This window comes from Aulonocara stuartgranti, assembly GCF_965226115.1.
Source record: "Aulonocara stuartgranti genome assembly, chromosome: 15".
Classification (NCBI taxonomy): Eukaryota; Metazoa; Chordata; class Actinopteri; order Cichliformes; family Cichlidae; genus Aulonocara; species Aulonocara stuartgranti.
The window spans coordinates 41,657,087-41,669,886 of NC_138951.1; the positions used below are offsets into that span (position 1 = coordinate 41,657,087).

Consider the following 12,800-nt stretch of genomic DNA (forward strand, 5'->3'; position numbering starts at 1 on the left):
GACAGTTTCAGTGTGGACTGGTAGGAATAACAGACAGTGGTCAAGTGGTACGTAATGATGAAGTTCAACAACCGACGATATATGTCTATGTATCTGAGCAGAACATGCACAGTATAACAGGTGGGTGTGGCTACTGTGACATCACCCACCTGTGTCTGAAGTCCCGTCACCTCGAGGTGAGCATTCCCAGCAGGCCATCTGGGCTGCAACGAACAAATGAAAGGTGGCGCTGACTAACATCTTGTGATTGATGCACTGTTAGCCAATAAGCATGTGGTTTCATAGTGCAGATCCTTCTTTTGAAACATGGTATCACCAAGATTTTAAGAATAGACATTTTTTTCTATATGTCCTGAAACAAGAGTCCATAAGCTTGGCAGGAAAGGATTTACAGAGGAGAAGCTATGAAACACTTCCCATGCACCTTCCCAGCCTGGAAGTCTTTCTGCAACCACAGTTATCACCATCGGGTGGCCGTCAGAATCCAGCTTTAAGGCACTTCTAACCCTGGCTTAATCTTTCTGACCCAGGAGCTCCGTCCATGTTTTCTTACCATCGATGGTAGCCGACCCAAGTGAAGCAATCGAATGGGTGACGCTTTACAGCCTCTAAACAAAGAGACAGCTATGGGTAAGATTATTCTGACAAAAGTATTAAAGTTACAGACAAAACTTGGCTCTGGTCTTCGTTCTGCTCCATCTCAGCCTATCCCTCCTCTCCTTCTATCACATCCAGCCTTCCTGTCCTTTTTCACAACATCCAGAACCTCCTCTGTGGTATTCCTCTTTTAATTCTGACTGACAGCTCCATATTCAAAATCCTTTCTCCAATATATTCACTATCCCTCCTCTGCACATGTGTGAGCCATCTCAGCCTTGCCTCTCTAACTTTGTCTCCAAACTGAGCCGCCTCTGTGAAATGCTCCTGGACCCTCCCGACAAGAATCTTACATCTTTAACTCTGCTGCCTGTTTATTTAAATTAAGTCAAATACACCCACTAGGTCTCAGATTAAAATGGTAGCCTACACCTTCTTAGTTTAATCTAAGGAGCTTGGAAAAAAGTCATCGTAATCTTAGTTTAATCAAAATTAAAATTAAAATGTTAAAAGAGTCGCACATGAGCTCGTGTGCTCAACAATTTACTGAACAGCTGATTAGCAGCCACTTTGGATACAGGAATGTAAAAAGCAGGCTCAAATACTGTTTACATTAGCGGATTACATCAGTCAATTACAGTATTCACTCAACAAAGCAAATTTGTCCAGACTTCAAATCGACACATCTCTACGGCAGAGACCTGCCATTGTTCTACTTTTGAGGGGAAATGTGTGAAGATTTAATTTGGCAAAATACAGACTGACTCAAGACAGTTTTTTCTCTTTTTTGTCACAGCTGATTGACGTAAGACTAAAAAGAACAAGGGTTCGGCGGCTCCTTTAAAGAAGGAGCTCATTATGAACCCGATAGGCTTTACCAAACCCAGAACAATCCCTTTAAAGATTTCCTTTACATCTGAATCTGAGAGTCTCCTTGATGAGCAACAGACGCTGCCGGGAGTCTGTAACTGGCCTCTAAAGGACGCCTAGACCCATAACCGACTGCTCGACAGTGAAAGAATTCCTTCAGGCTGCCATAATGACAGAAACCTCAAAGCAGAATATTTGCATCTCTTATTTATAACCAGTTTGGGATCATTTCCCATTGCAAGTCATACATTTCTCGAATATTTTCTCTTTACATCCCAAAAATTAACTAAGCAACAAATTATATTTAAATTGTTGCTCCACAAAAGCAAAAGCGAGAGAGATTAAGTCCCACACAGGCCCTGCTATAGATGAAACCCTAAATAACTGAGGCGGGAAAATGAAATGATAATAAATTCTGCCTATTTTGATGTGAGCCTCAGAAGCCTGTGGTAGAGGGAAGGGACTTAAAGTCCTTCATCAAAGACGCAAAGAGTGCAGCGAAATAGTTCAATACATGCTGTTAACTGTAACTGGTATAAGGTTTCAGATCAAGCTCACACAGGTGAACGGACATGTGTGCATGCATATCGTTTCGTTGGCATCTTTAGTTGTTGTTTCATGTTTGACCAACATCTCCCGGAGCTCCAAATGAAGGATTCATCACAAAGACAAGAGCACACAGAGCTTTGACACTAATCAATTAATACAACCTCACACAATAACCCTGCTAACAAGCTCAAAAGCGGAGCACAAGCTACACAAAAGTAGGATTAGTTCTATTAGCACAGGAATCTCAGAGGCAATTAACCTGCCGCAAGCAAAGCCCCGTCTCAGATTCCAGCGTGAGGCACCAAACGGCAGAGCGGGAGGAGGATGATAGTGAGGCCAAGTGACGAAGGACGAGGGGTGGGGGTGCTTTTGGAAAGCTCACCATGCCGGGGTAGAAAGAAAAAGGCGATTGGTTGTAGAAAGCAGTGATGAGATAGTGACCTATACCAACGACTACCACTGAACATACAAGCCAGAATAGACGACAGAAATGGAAGTTTACTTTTCCTCTGCTGCACCTTTCATTTCCCACGATTTCTGCTTTTCTCTCAACACCGCTGCCACTGGGAGAATGACCACAACTCACAAAGCCAACACACAAAGTTCTCATTCACACTTTTAAGAGCCTCACTGATGTTCCAGGAAACAGTATAAGGCTGCGTCCTCACAAATAATGTGCTAAGGAACAGCATAGGAAGGAATAATAAAGGGAGGTGGGGGGAGGGCATGTACCCAAAGCTGGACGTGGAGTACACTTACTCAAATAATTTACTGAAGAACTTTATGTAACATGATTCAAGTGAAAACTGTCAAAGGGTCCAAAACAGAACGAACCCAGGATCATGGCAGTGATGTCATCTTATCCTGCAATACTTTAAACGTAAATATGATGCTTTATATTCACTATGACTTAGTGTAGAACAACTCTGCATAATAACTGTTTTCCTCAAGTATCTTTTAATTATTTAAGCAGTCTTTCACTTAAATACTTGACATTCAGTCAAGAGTTTATATATTACTTTTTTTGTTTCACACTGTGTTTACTTCTGATAAATATTCTAATTTCTTAAACCCTTGAAACATGAGAGATTATCTAGATCTTTGAACAAAGGAGCAAAATGTTTCTCACATAACAGAAGTGTTTAGTTTAATGTTAAGTATTGAAAATTAACAATTATTTTGGAGCAGATTAGGATGTTTAGTTTAAAAAAAAGAGTTGCATTAATATGTAGCACAGCTAGTCTTAAGCAAATCATGGTCTCGTTAAACTAACGACAGGGGCTGCATAAGACGCTGGGATTAGCGCCTGGGACGGTGTGGTGGAAAGTCAAAATATGAAATTTCAGCATTCCCTAAAGGTCGGTCGGCTCTCTGGTGGATATTAGACAACCTGTTGGTAGGGATTTGTTCATGTCACTCCAGGGAAGCTGCCTTATTTCTCACCTTGTTTGATGTTTTTTTTCTTAATAAGATGCATGAAAATGAAGAAAACATGTTGCAACTGTTCAGAAACTAAATAATTCATAAGCAAAATGATGGCTAAGCTTTATTTATTTTTTTATTTCATATAAAGTAAGCTGAACAATGAAAATCCACCTCGTCACCGTATTAGTAGTGACATATATACACCTACGTGGGTCGTCTGAATCACTAAAGCGTACACATCGTGGTGGTGATGGCGTCTTTTGGAGCAATTTCAATGCAATTTTCTGGTAATTTTAATTAATTAATTAATTAATTAACAGACAAAGAAAAAGCAGTCTATGCATTATTTTTGGTAAGTGACAGTCTGTTATTTTATTTGCATGGTACATAGCACTGAGTATTTGAAAAAGCTATGTTTAGATTTGTCCACTAAAAACCAAGAAAAGTCTATTTAAAAAATGCAAACACTAAAGAAAATACTGAGCAGCTGACTGAATAAAGTCAAATATGAGAAGCAATATAATTATGAGGAAAACATTTTCTGTGTCAGGTGCAAGGTGTGTGAGCTGCTGTGAGCTTGTAAGGTACAACTTCAAATATCAAGTCTATCAAAATAAAACGGATTCAACATGAATATAAAACATGGAAAGGTCTGCTTTGTTGGCTTTACATGAATACAGTTTGGACAGGGTAAGCCTAACAGACATGAATCCTTATTCTCAGACTTTTGGAGATCAAAACTGGCAAAAATGAGTTTGTCGTGACTCATTTTTAATGTTTTTTTTACCACTCAGGTCTTGGAACTGGTTTACCTGCAATGCCTTGTTAAATCTCTTGGATGCAACGTGAATCTGTGGATTGTTAATTTTCTCTAAGAAACTTTGACTTTGTGTGAGAAATTACTTAGAAACTACTAAATAAGCCGAATCTTAAATTCATTATTGGAAGGCTTTAATGATGTGTTACTCGTGGAGTGAAACAAGAAGGAAGAATTCATCAAACAGCAGTAAACAGACCTCTTTAGGTCTCTGCACTAAATCACAGCCCAATCTTAAGTTTCACTTCTGCAGGCAAAGTGAAGTCTTCGATATAGACTCTCTGTTTGTTCATTCTTCCCTCTTTGTCCTCCTTCTTTGCCATTTGTGTGAGTGTGCACAAGTGTGTGTACGAGCGCAGACCCTTGTGTGAGGTAAACTCATCAGGGTCTTTTGTTGTTAAGTGCAATCCATGAATGCTGCAATTCAGCCAGTGAGAAGATGATGTTCCAAAAGACTCTAAATAGATATCTGAGAGGCACTTTTGAAGTTATAATGACGAAAATAAGTCTCCAAAGACACGAGAGCAGGTGGCCTCGTTCAGCATTAAAACTTCACAACTTGCTGAACAGCAAGTGCTTACCTGCATTAGGCTCCATGGAGAAAACAAAGAGTATCCTGGGCTGAATTAGTGTTGGCAGTCTTCAGCGATGTGCCTCAGAAGTGACAGAACAATTCCCCTACAAAGCCCATAAAGGATTTCTCCTCCAAGCTGCTGGAGCAATGAGCCCGGGCTGCAGCAGCGTGATTGATCTGATCGCAGATTACCTCCTTGTGGCTGGTAGCGCGGGTTCAGAGCTGTGGATCTCTCCTGGGAGGGAGAGCTAGTGAACAGCCTGCAGCTCTGTGCGCAGAACTAGTCAGCCAGCAGCCTGTGTGTGGAGCATGATGTCACAGGTGTTAGGTTTCAGGGGAGGTTTGTGGAGGCCGAGAGGCGGGCTCTGTTCTGCTGGGAAGCTGTGCTTTGGGTTTAACCCAAGGAAGGTGAGACAGGCTCCTCCCTCTTACTTTACCTGTTGTTAGCGGAGAAGAGCAACAGAAAACAGAGCTCCAATCTGCAAACCCCATTTCTGATATACTTGTATCATAATACAACAATATGCTAAATCACATTATGTAATGTCATTGCAAGAACAGTTAAATTAAACTTCAGCAACACTATCAGTAGATATAATGTCTCATTCCATTCTTAAAATATTCAGATATGTCAAATATCTTCTGTTCAGCCAACTCTGATACTATGAAACTTTGAATCATATGTATACAAAAGAAGCTGTTGTAAAAATTAGTTTGAGAAATCATATTGGAAACACAGATTTTTGGGTTCAGGTCTTCCTCGTTTTGTTGTTGCTACTTTGTTGTGTTTGCTGACTGAGCTTGTGTGATCACACCTTGCAGTCTTTTGGGGTTTTTCTTGTTTTGCTGTATTCTGCATTTCTCTCCTCTCCTTCATACAAAAAGCAAAAACTTTTGTGATTATATTTCATCAGCTCATTGTGCTGCACAGCCAGAGCAGCAGCTGGTCCTGGGAACATTTTTACTCATTACATATTCCCATTTCAGATCTTTGGGGTTTTGCTACATCGTTTCACTTTTGTTTCTGACTAAAACATTTCTCCATGACTTTCAGAAAAAAGTCTTTATTTGCTGCAGGGTCTGTAGTCTTTGGTCACAGTGATCACTTGTCAGAAACTTATAAGGGAATAAACTGAGCTTTTAAATAAATCTGTAAGTGAGCATCCAGTGACTTTGACTCCTTTTCACAAAATAAAACAGGTTGTTTTGCACTCGCTTATCAAACAAAGCTTTATATCAATCAGAAACCACCAACTATGAGTCATCTAACACTTCTCTGAAAATATTTCTATAAATGCCCAAATAAGCTTCCAAACTTTTGTTAGTGAACACATTGGACATCAAATACACACTGAGGCGATCGCTGAATGAAAATTAATTTAAAAAAAGTTTTTGTCTTCCAAATAACTCCACGCTCCACGGCTGTGGAGCGTGTGAGCAGCTTCAAGTTCCTGGGAGTCCACATCTCCGAGGATCTCACCTGGACGACCAGCTGCTCCAAGCTGGTCAAGAAGGCTCACCAGCGCCTCTTCTTCTTGAGGACTCTGAGGAAGAACCACCTGTCCTCAGACATCCTGGTGAACTTCTATCGTTGCACCATCGAGAGCATCCTGACCAACTGTATAACAGTCTGGTACGGGAACTGCTCTGCCTCGGACCGGAAGGCGTTGCAGAGGGTCGTGAAAACTGCCCAGCGCATCGCCGGAGCACCACTTCCTGCCATAAAGGACATCTACAGGAAGCGGTGTCTGAAAAGGGCTGGGAAAATCATCAAAGACCCCAGTCACCCATCACATGGACTCTTCACCCTCCTGCCCTCTGGGAGGCGCCACAGGAGCCTCCGGACTAAGACCACCAGGTACCGGAACAGCTTCTTCCCCACAGCTGTCAGACTCCTGAACTCTGCCTCCTGACATCTGACCCACGTTAAACTCATGGACTGAACATACACACACCCACAATGGACAACTGTACCCTCAAACACACAATAATAACATGGACTGAACCACCACTCACAACCACTAGCACTTTATAGCCTCTGTAGAAACTATCTACACCCTCACTTATCTTAACTGCACTACTGTATAGCTCTGTGTAAATAATCATTCTGTACATTCGATAATCTTTAATCCTACAACTGTTTACAACTTGCATAGTTCCCATCTCTGTATAGCTGTATATCTCAGATTCTGTAAAGTTATTTATTTCATATTCTGTATAGTTTTTCATATTTATATCCTGTTCATATCCTGTACATAGCTTGTACTCACTACAGCCTGTACATACTTATAGTTATAGAATATTCACAACATACTTCATACCGTGTACATTATAACATACCATAATAGACCCATTTCTGTAATATACTTACATATCTATATTATTGCTAATATATATTGTAATATATCTATATCACGGCTAAAGCACTTCTGGATGGATGCAAACTGCATTTCGTTGCCCTGTACCTGTGCATGTGCAATGACAATAAAGTTGAATTCTATTCTATTCTATTCAATAATCATCCAACAAAATTTTCTTCAAACTGCTTCATTATTTCTCGAGTCTCATGTAAACAAAGAAAACGAGCACAGTCCTTCCTCTGCAGTTATACACAGAAACCTGTTTAGCTGACAGCTCAGGTCAATGAACGTGTGAAACCCTGAGAAATCCAAAGTAACTGCAGTCAATACAAATCTTATGTAGGTCCATAGTGTGGTAAGACTTGGCCTAAGCGGCTAAAGAAGGGCAGGAGACTGATGCTGTAGCGAGTGATTTATTCAGCATTTTTGTGACCAAACAATATTTACAAAAATAAATAAGAAACTCAACTCCATAGTTAACTCGGTTCAAATAAACACAACTGAACTTAGATCAACAGAAGTTACAGTCACATGCACACAGCTACACTGACCTGGTCCTTCAAACACCTGCGTTCTTCTGCTTAAACAGTCCAAACCAAACACCCTGGACTGCTCCATTAGGTAGGTAAGGCAAACATTTCCCTACTTACTGAAACTCTTTCCTAGCAATAAAACTCTACAGTGTCATCAATACATATTACAGCAATAACTCTATTTCTCTATAAACACACTTTAAAATCAACTTTATTAAATTACAAGGATTCTCCCCCTTCTTCACCTGTGACCTCAGACTAACTAGGAAACTCTAAATACAGGAAGTGAAGCTACGTTTCCTCCTTTTGTTCCTGGGACACAGGTAGGTAAGGTGAGTTCAAACTAGACAATTAACAGTTGAAATAAATAGCATGCTTGATTTAAACCAAGATTATGTTACATAATCTGTAAAAGTGCAAAGCATAAACAAACCCAGTACATGCTTGCTTGCTACAGAATGAGATATGTCTAACTCAAAATAAGAATGTTAATGTGGACAAATGGTGTTTCCACCCACTTTGTCACACTTTTGGACAACAACTAATCTTTTGTATTTTTGCCACATCGTTTCATTGTTTGATAAAAATGTCAAACTTTTGCTTTGATTTTAGGGTTTTAACAAACGCACATTTACATCTGATCCTCTGAAAATGGGGCACTATGTATAAATGTGTCTGTAATTCCTAAACAGGTAATGAAATGCTTTTGTGAAAGCCTCTGAATAAAGACAAAAGCATGCAGTCAAATCACATGTTGACTGATTTAAAACTCGTAGTGTTGGTGTAGAAAACATGCCATTGTCCAAAAACTTATGGACATAACTGTAGATAAAGACTCAATTCTACTGTGACAAAACCAGCTGTTTTAAGCAAATATGACCAACACAAGTTCAGCCCTGTGAAGTAGATTGATATCAATCAGAAATATAATAACAAAATTCAGAAGTGATCAAGAGGCAAAGTTTCTACCAAGAGTAGAAATAGTAGAAAATCCATAATCTGGTGTGGAAAAGAAATTCGACACATAAAGGCAGAGAGACGGAGACAAGTCGCTACAGCCAACATACTGTACAAGTTTCCGCTTGATTCACAAACCCTCAGATGGTATCACCTGTCGGTCCATTTTCCCCACAGTTTGATGTGTTTAAGCCTCACCAAAGAACCACTGGTTCAATGTTTTTTAAAGGGACTTAAAACTTTTTATTACAGAAGAGTGATTTATCACAGCAGGACCTGGTTCAATGCAAGAAAGTCAATGGCATTAAATCCATGAACAAAGAACATCTCTCTTTACCTGTGCTGCTGCTCTGATGGGGGTATCCATTTTGACTTAACATCACAGAGCAGATTTTCAGAAGCCTGCAGGCTCATGTTTCTCGTAAAGATTTATCATTTCAGCAAAATGAACTCCAGTAATTTCACAAGGTCAAAAGCCACATCAAACAAGCTGTAGTTCCCCTTAAAAGTGAGTGGCCACCTGGTAGAGTTCCTTTCCCTTATTTGAGTTACAACAAAGTCACCCGGCATCTGTGATTACTGACGTGAGCTGCCTCTTAATGACCCTCTGAAATCATAGATTCAGAAGCAGGATGTGTCAGGCTGAAATACAATAATACAATAATCCTCAAACTTTAAAATGTTGGTTTGCAAAAGTCTGGAGGAAATGTTGAGGCTTACTCAGCTACTGAGCAGCAGGGTGCAATGCATCACTTTTCTCCTTCGGGAAAAAGCTCCAACACCAACTTTAGGGGTGGGCTGTTCATATGAAACCTCTGACTGAATGCCCAAAACACACATGCACCACCTCTGCAGTCAGCAGGTGGGGTCAGTTCAGAAAGCAATCATTGTGGACTTCCAGTGGGATCATTGGTGGGAGAAAAAGTGTTTGCTGGGTTGAAAGGTGCATCCAGAGACTGTATGGGTGCTTGACACAGACAACAATACCTACAAGTTTTTCATAACACTATGTACTACAGTGAAAAACAGGACTACACCTTTATTTACTTTTTTATTTATCACGCTGAATTAAAAGGCTCGAGTACTGTGTGACATAGTAAACTGTCAATATCTAGATGGATATTAAAGATAACAGAGAAAAATGGTAGACTGCTGACAAAACAGCTGGTTAGACTTAACATCATCATAAAAATGTTTGTTGAGCCTGCACCTCTTAAACGTCCCTGTTTTATTAAAACAGATGTGGGAGAAGCTGATGTTCCCTCCACATCATCAAGGCTTTCCTTACAAATGTGCTGAAGGAGTTAATAAAGATTTCTTACATCACACATATTGAGTAAAGTGGTTAATCAGAGAAAACGTATATGCTACAATGAAATCACCATCAGACTGCTTGTTAACTTGCTAGTGCTGGCTTTGTTTACACACATCACTCAGATGTCAACAGATCCCAGAGTGGAAAAGGACCGACAGCAGCAGCTTGTCTTACATGCTGGTCTCCTATCAGTGTCATCACAGAGCAGAGGTTTATCCACAATGTGCAAATAATCAGAAAAAGCTGTTGGCCTCATAGCTCGACAAGATCAAGCCATTGTTAGTGAGACAGACAAGCCAACGACACTGAGGGACACAACAGCTTTCACTGGAACTGAAGGCATGTATAATTAAGCCTGCTTCCTGAGACAACAGCTAACTGCAGCTGCAAGATGGGAGTAATTGAAAGGATGGCACAAAGAGAAACTTATGACACAGATCACTCTTTGAAATAAGAGTAGACAGATTTGTTGCTATGATGCCAGGTCTCTCTTGGAAATGAGATTTTTAATCTCAATGAGATTTTTTACCTGGATAAATAAAGGACTAATAAAATTACTTTCTCTTTGTTTGAGTATTATGGCTATTTATAGATTTAACTGATCAAGCAGGGCCTGCCTTGCTTGCCCTGACAGGCTGCCACTGGTAGTAAGTAACATGTGTGATAGTTTGCATCTGGTTCAATACTGCTGCATGCGGGTGAAGCAGGCCGCCAGCTCAGGTCAGCTGCAGGTTTGCTGCATGAGAAGAATCTGTCATAATCTCATTTGAAAATGCTGCAAACACCAGCACAGCGAGCATGGCCAGGAATGGTGCGCTCATGAACGATGAGAGATCAAAACCAACATCAAATGGCCATTTCAGGAATTTTAGCCCTTCTGTCTTGGCTCAACAAGCTTTGCCATTTCAAAAAGGCTCTGGCTCACTTGTCTACAATTTTGGCTATATTATAATTATCTCATTCTCGTCCAATCAAAATCAAATGAAGTATCATAATTGAGAAAAAAGCAGCAATGATGCAGCCGTCTTGGTCACACTGTCTGCATCTTTGAACTGTATCCCCTTTATTTCACAGGATAACAGATCTGTTGAATGTGTGCTTGTCAGAATGAGGACGTATTTAAAACAACCTGAATAAACACAACATATACTGATGAAGGATGCTCAAACCTTCAGACTCTGATCACTGAATGATGTTTTTGTAATTGAGCATGAACTTCAATTATCTTCTAATATGTTCTCATCACATCTTTCAAATCATTATTAAAGAGCTGTAATCTATGGCTATTAGATTTTCATTTGGCTCTGCTGCTCTCTATTTTTAGCCTGAGCGCTGTCATTGTGACATGATGGTGCTTAATATAGCCCGTAATATGAATACTATCACACAGGCATCAATGAGATACAGTATAGATCGACTGTCTCCAGGAAGAACGTCACATGGGTATGACATCAAAGCATTTAGGCCTCGGCAAAAACATCAATACACGGACCAATCAATATGAGTTTTGAAAATCCTGATGCAGGCAACCTGCAGGGCTCCATTAAGTGATCCACAGGCTCTGAAAATAAAAGTCAAATGTAATTTTGATTCAAAGGTTTTTAATTCACTAAACACCATGCCATAAAAGTAATGCAGCAAGGCTATCTATCTATCTATATATATATACATATATATATCTATATATTAGGGGTGCAACGATACTCGTATCGATATTGAACCGTTCGATACAGTGCTTTCGGTTCGGTACGCATATGTATCGAACAATACAAATTTTGTAATTTATTTTATCAACTTTTCTTCTGATGATGCTGTCTGTGTTGAGAGCTCAGTGGATCTGTGTTCGACTACTCCGCCTAGGCTGCACTGTCGAGCGCAGATCCACTGACCCTGAAGGTAAGCGCGTCATGGACTAAAGTAAAACAGTATGTCAGATGTGCCACACAATGCTCAATTGGTGGGAGCTAGTGCGTTAGCGCAGTTAGCTCATTAACGTGTTGGCCGTCCAGCCCCATGCACGGGGTGATCCGCGGTAGCTCGTTAGCGGAGATTTGCCGTTATGGCGTTAATGTCATTTCAACAAGATTAAGGCTGACAGCACTAGTGGGAACAAAATTAATATGACTGCACATTTACTCCGACATCATCCTAGTGCAAAGACAAGTGGAAGCAGACAAAAACAACAAGCAGCATGCTACAAACTTTACCCGAGTCATTTAGACAGCTGTTAGCACAGGATTCTCCTTATGGGGACCTGATATGTTTAATATGCTGCTGAGAATATAGCCCAGAAGAAGCGTATAGTAGAGCTTTTATTTTGAAAGAGCCATTTCTCTGTAATAAACTCTCTTTTCCAAAGATGAGGGATTCCTCAATCAGATAGATTTATTATTTTATTACTTTGTTGTTTCAGCAACATTACATTTAAAAACTGTTCTTTTGAGTGAAAATATATATTTATCATTTTAATAAATGACAAATTAAAAAAGCATGAACATTTTTTGTATCGAAAAAATATCGAACTGTGACACCAAAGTATCGAACCGAACCGTGGATTTTGTGTATCGTTGCACCCCTAATATATATATATATATATATACACATATATTAGGGGTGCAAAATATATATATATATATATATATATATATATATATACATATATATATATATATATATATATATATATATATATATGTATCCCTACAGAGTAGGGACCATGGTGTGTTTAAGAACTCTTTAAGGCATGGCTACAAATTACCATCATAGCCGTAGCGTCCTCATTTTGCAATCTGGCACTTGGGAT

General features: G+C 39.8%; 1 protein-coding gene across 8 annotated transcripts in view; it reads right to left on the reverse strand.

Moving 5' to 3' along the window:
• The window catches only part of ptprfa (protein tyrosine phosphatase receptor type Fa), a 397,951-nt gene that overhangs the window by 314,500 nt on the left and 70,651 nt on the right, over positions 1-12,800 (reverse strand). For 6 of the 8 annotated variants that reach the window (XM_082506017.1, XM_082506019.1, XM_082506016.1 and 3 more), the window contains exon 1: positions 4,840-5,117. The exons of 1 other annotated variant lie outside the window; for it this stretch is intronic. The gene's annotated coding sequence lies outside the window, so the exon portion shown is untranslated. Of the gene's footprint in view, positions 1-149; positions 197-4,839; positions 5,118-12,800 lie in introns of those variants that run through there. One more of the 8 variants, XM_082506014.1, reaches the window with a different exon arrangement.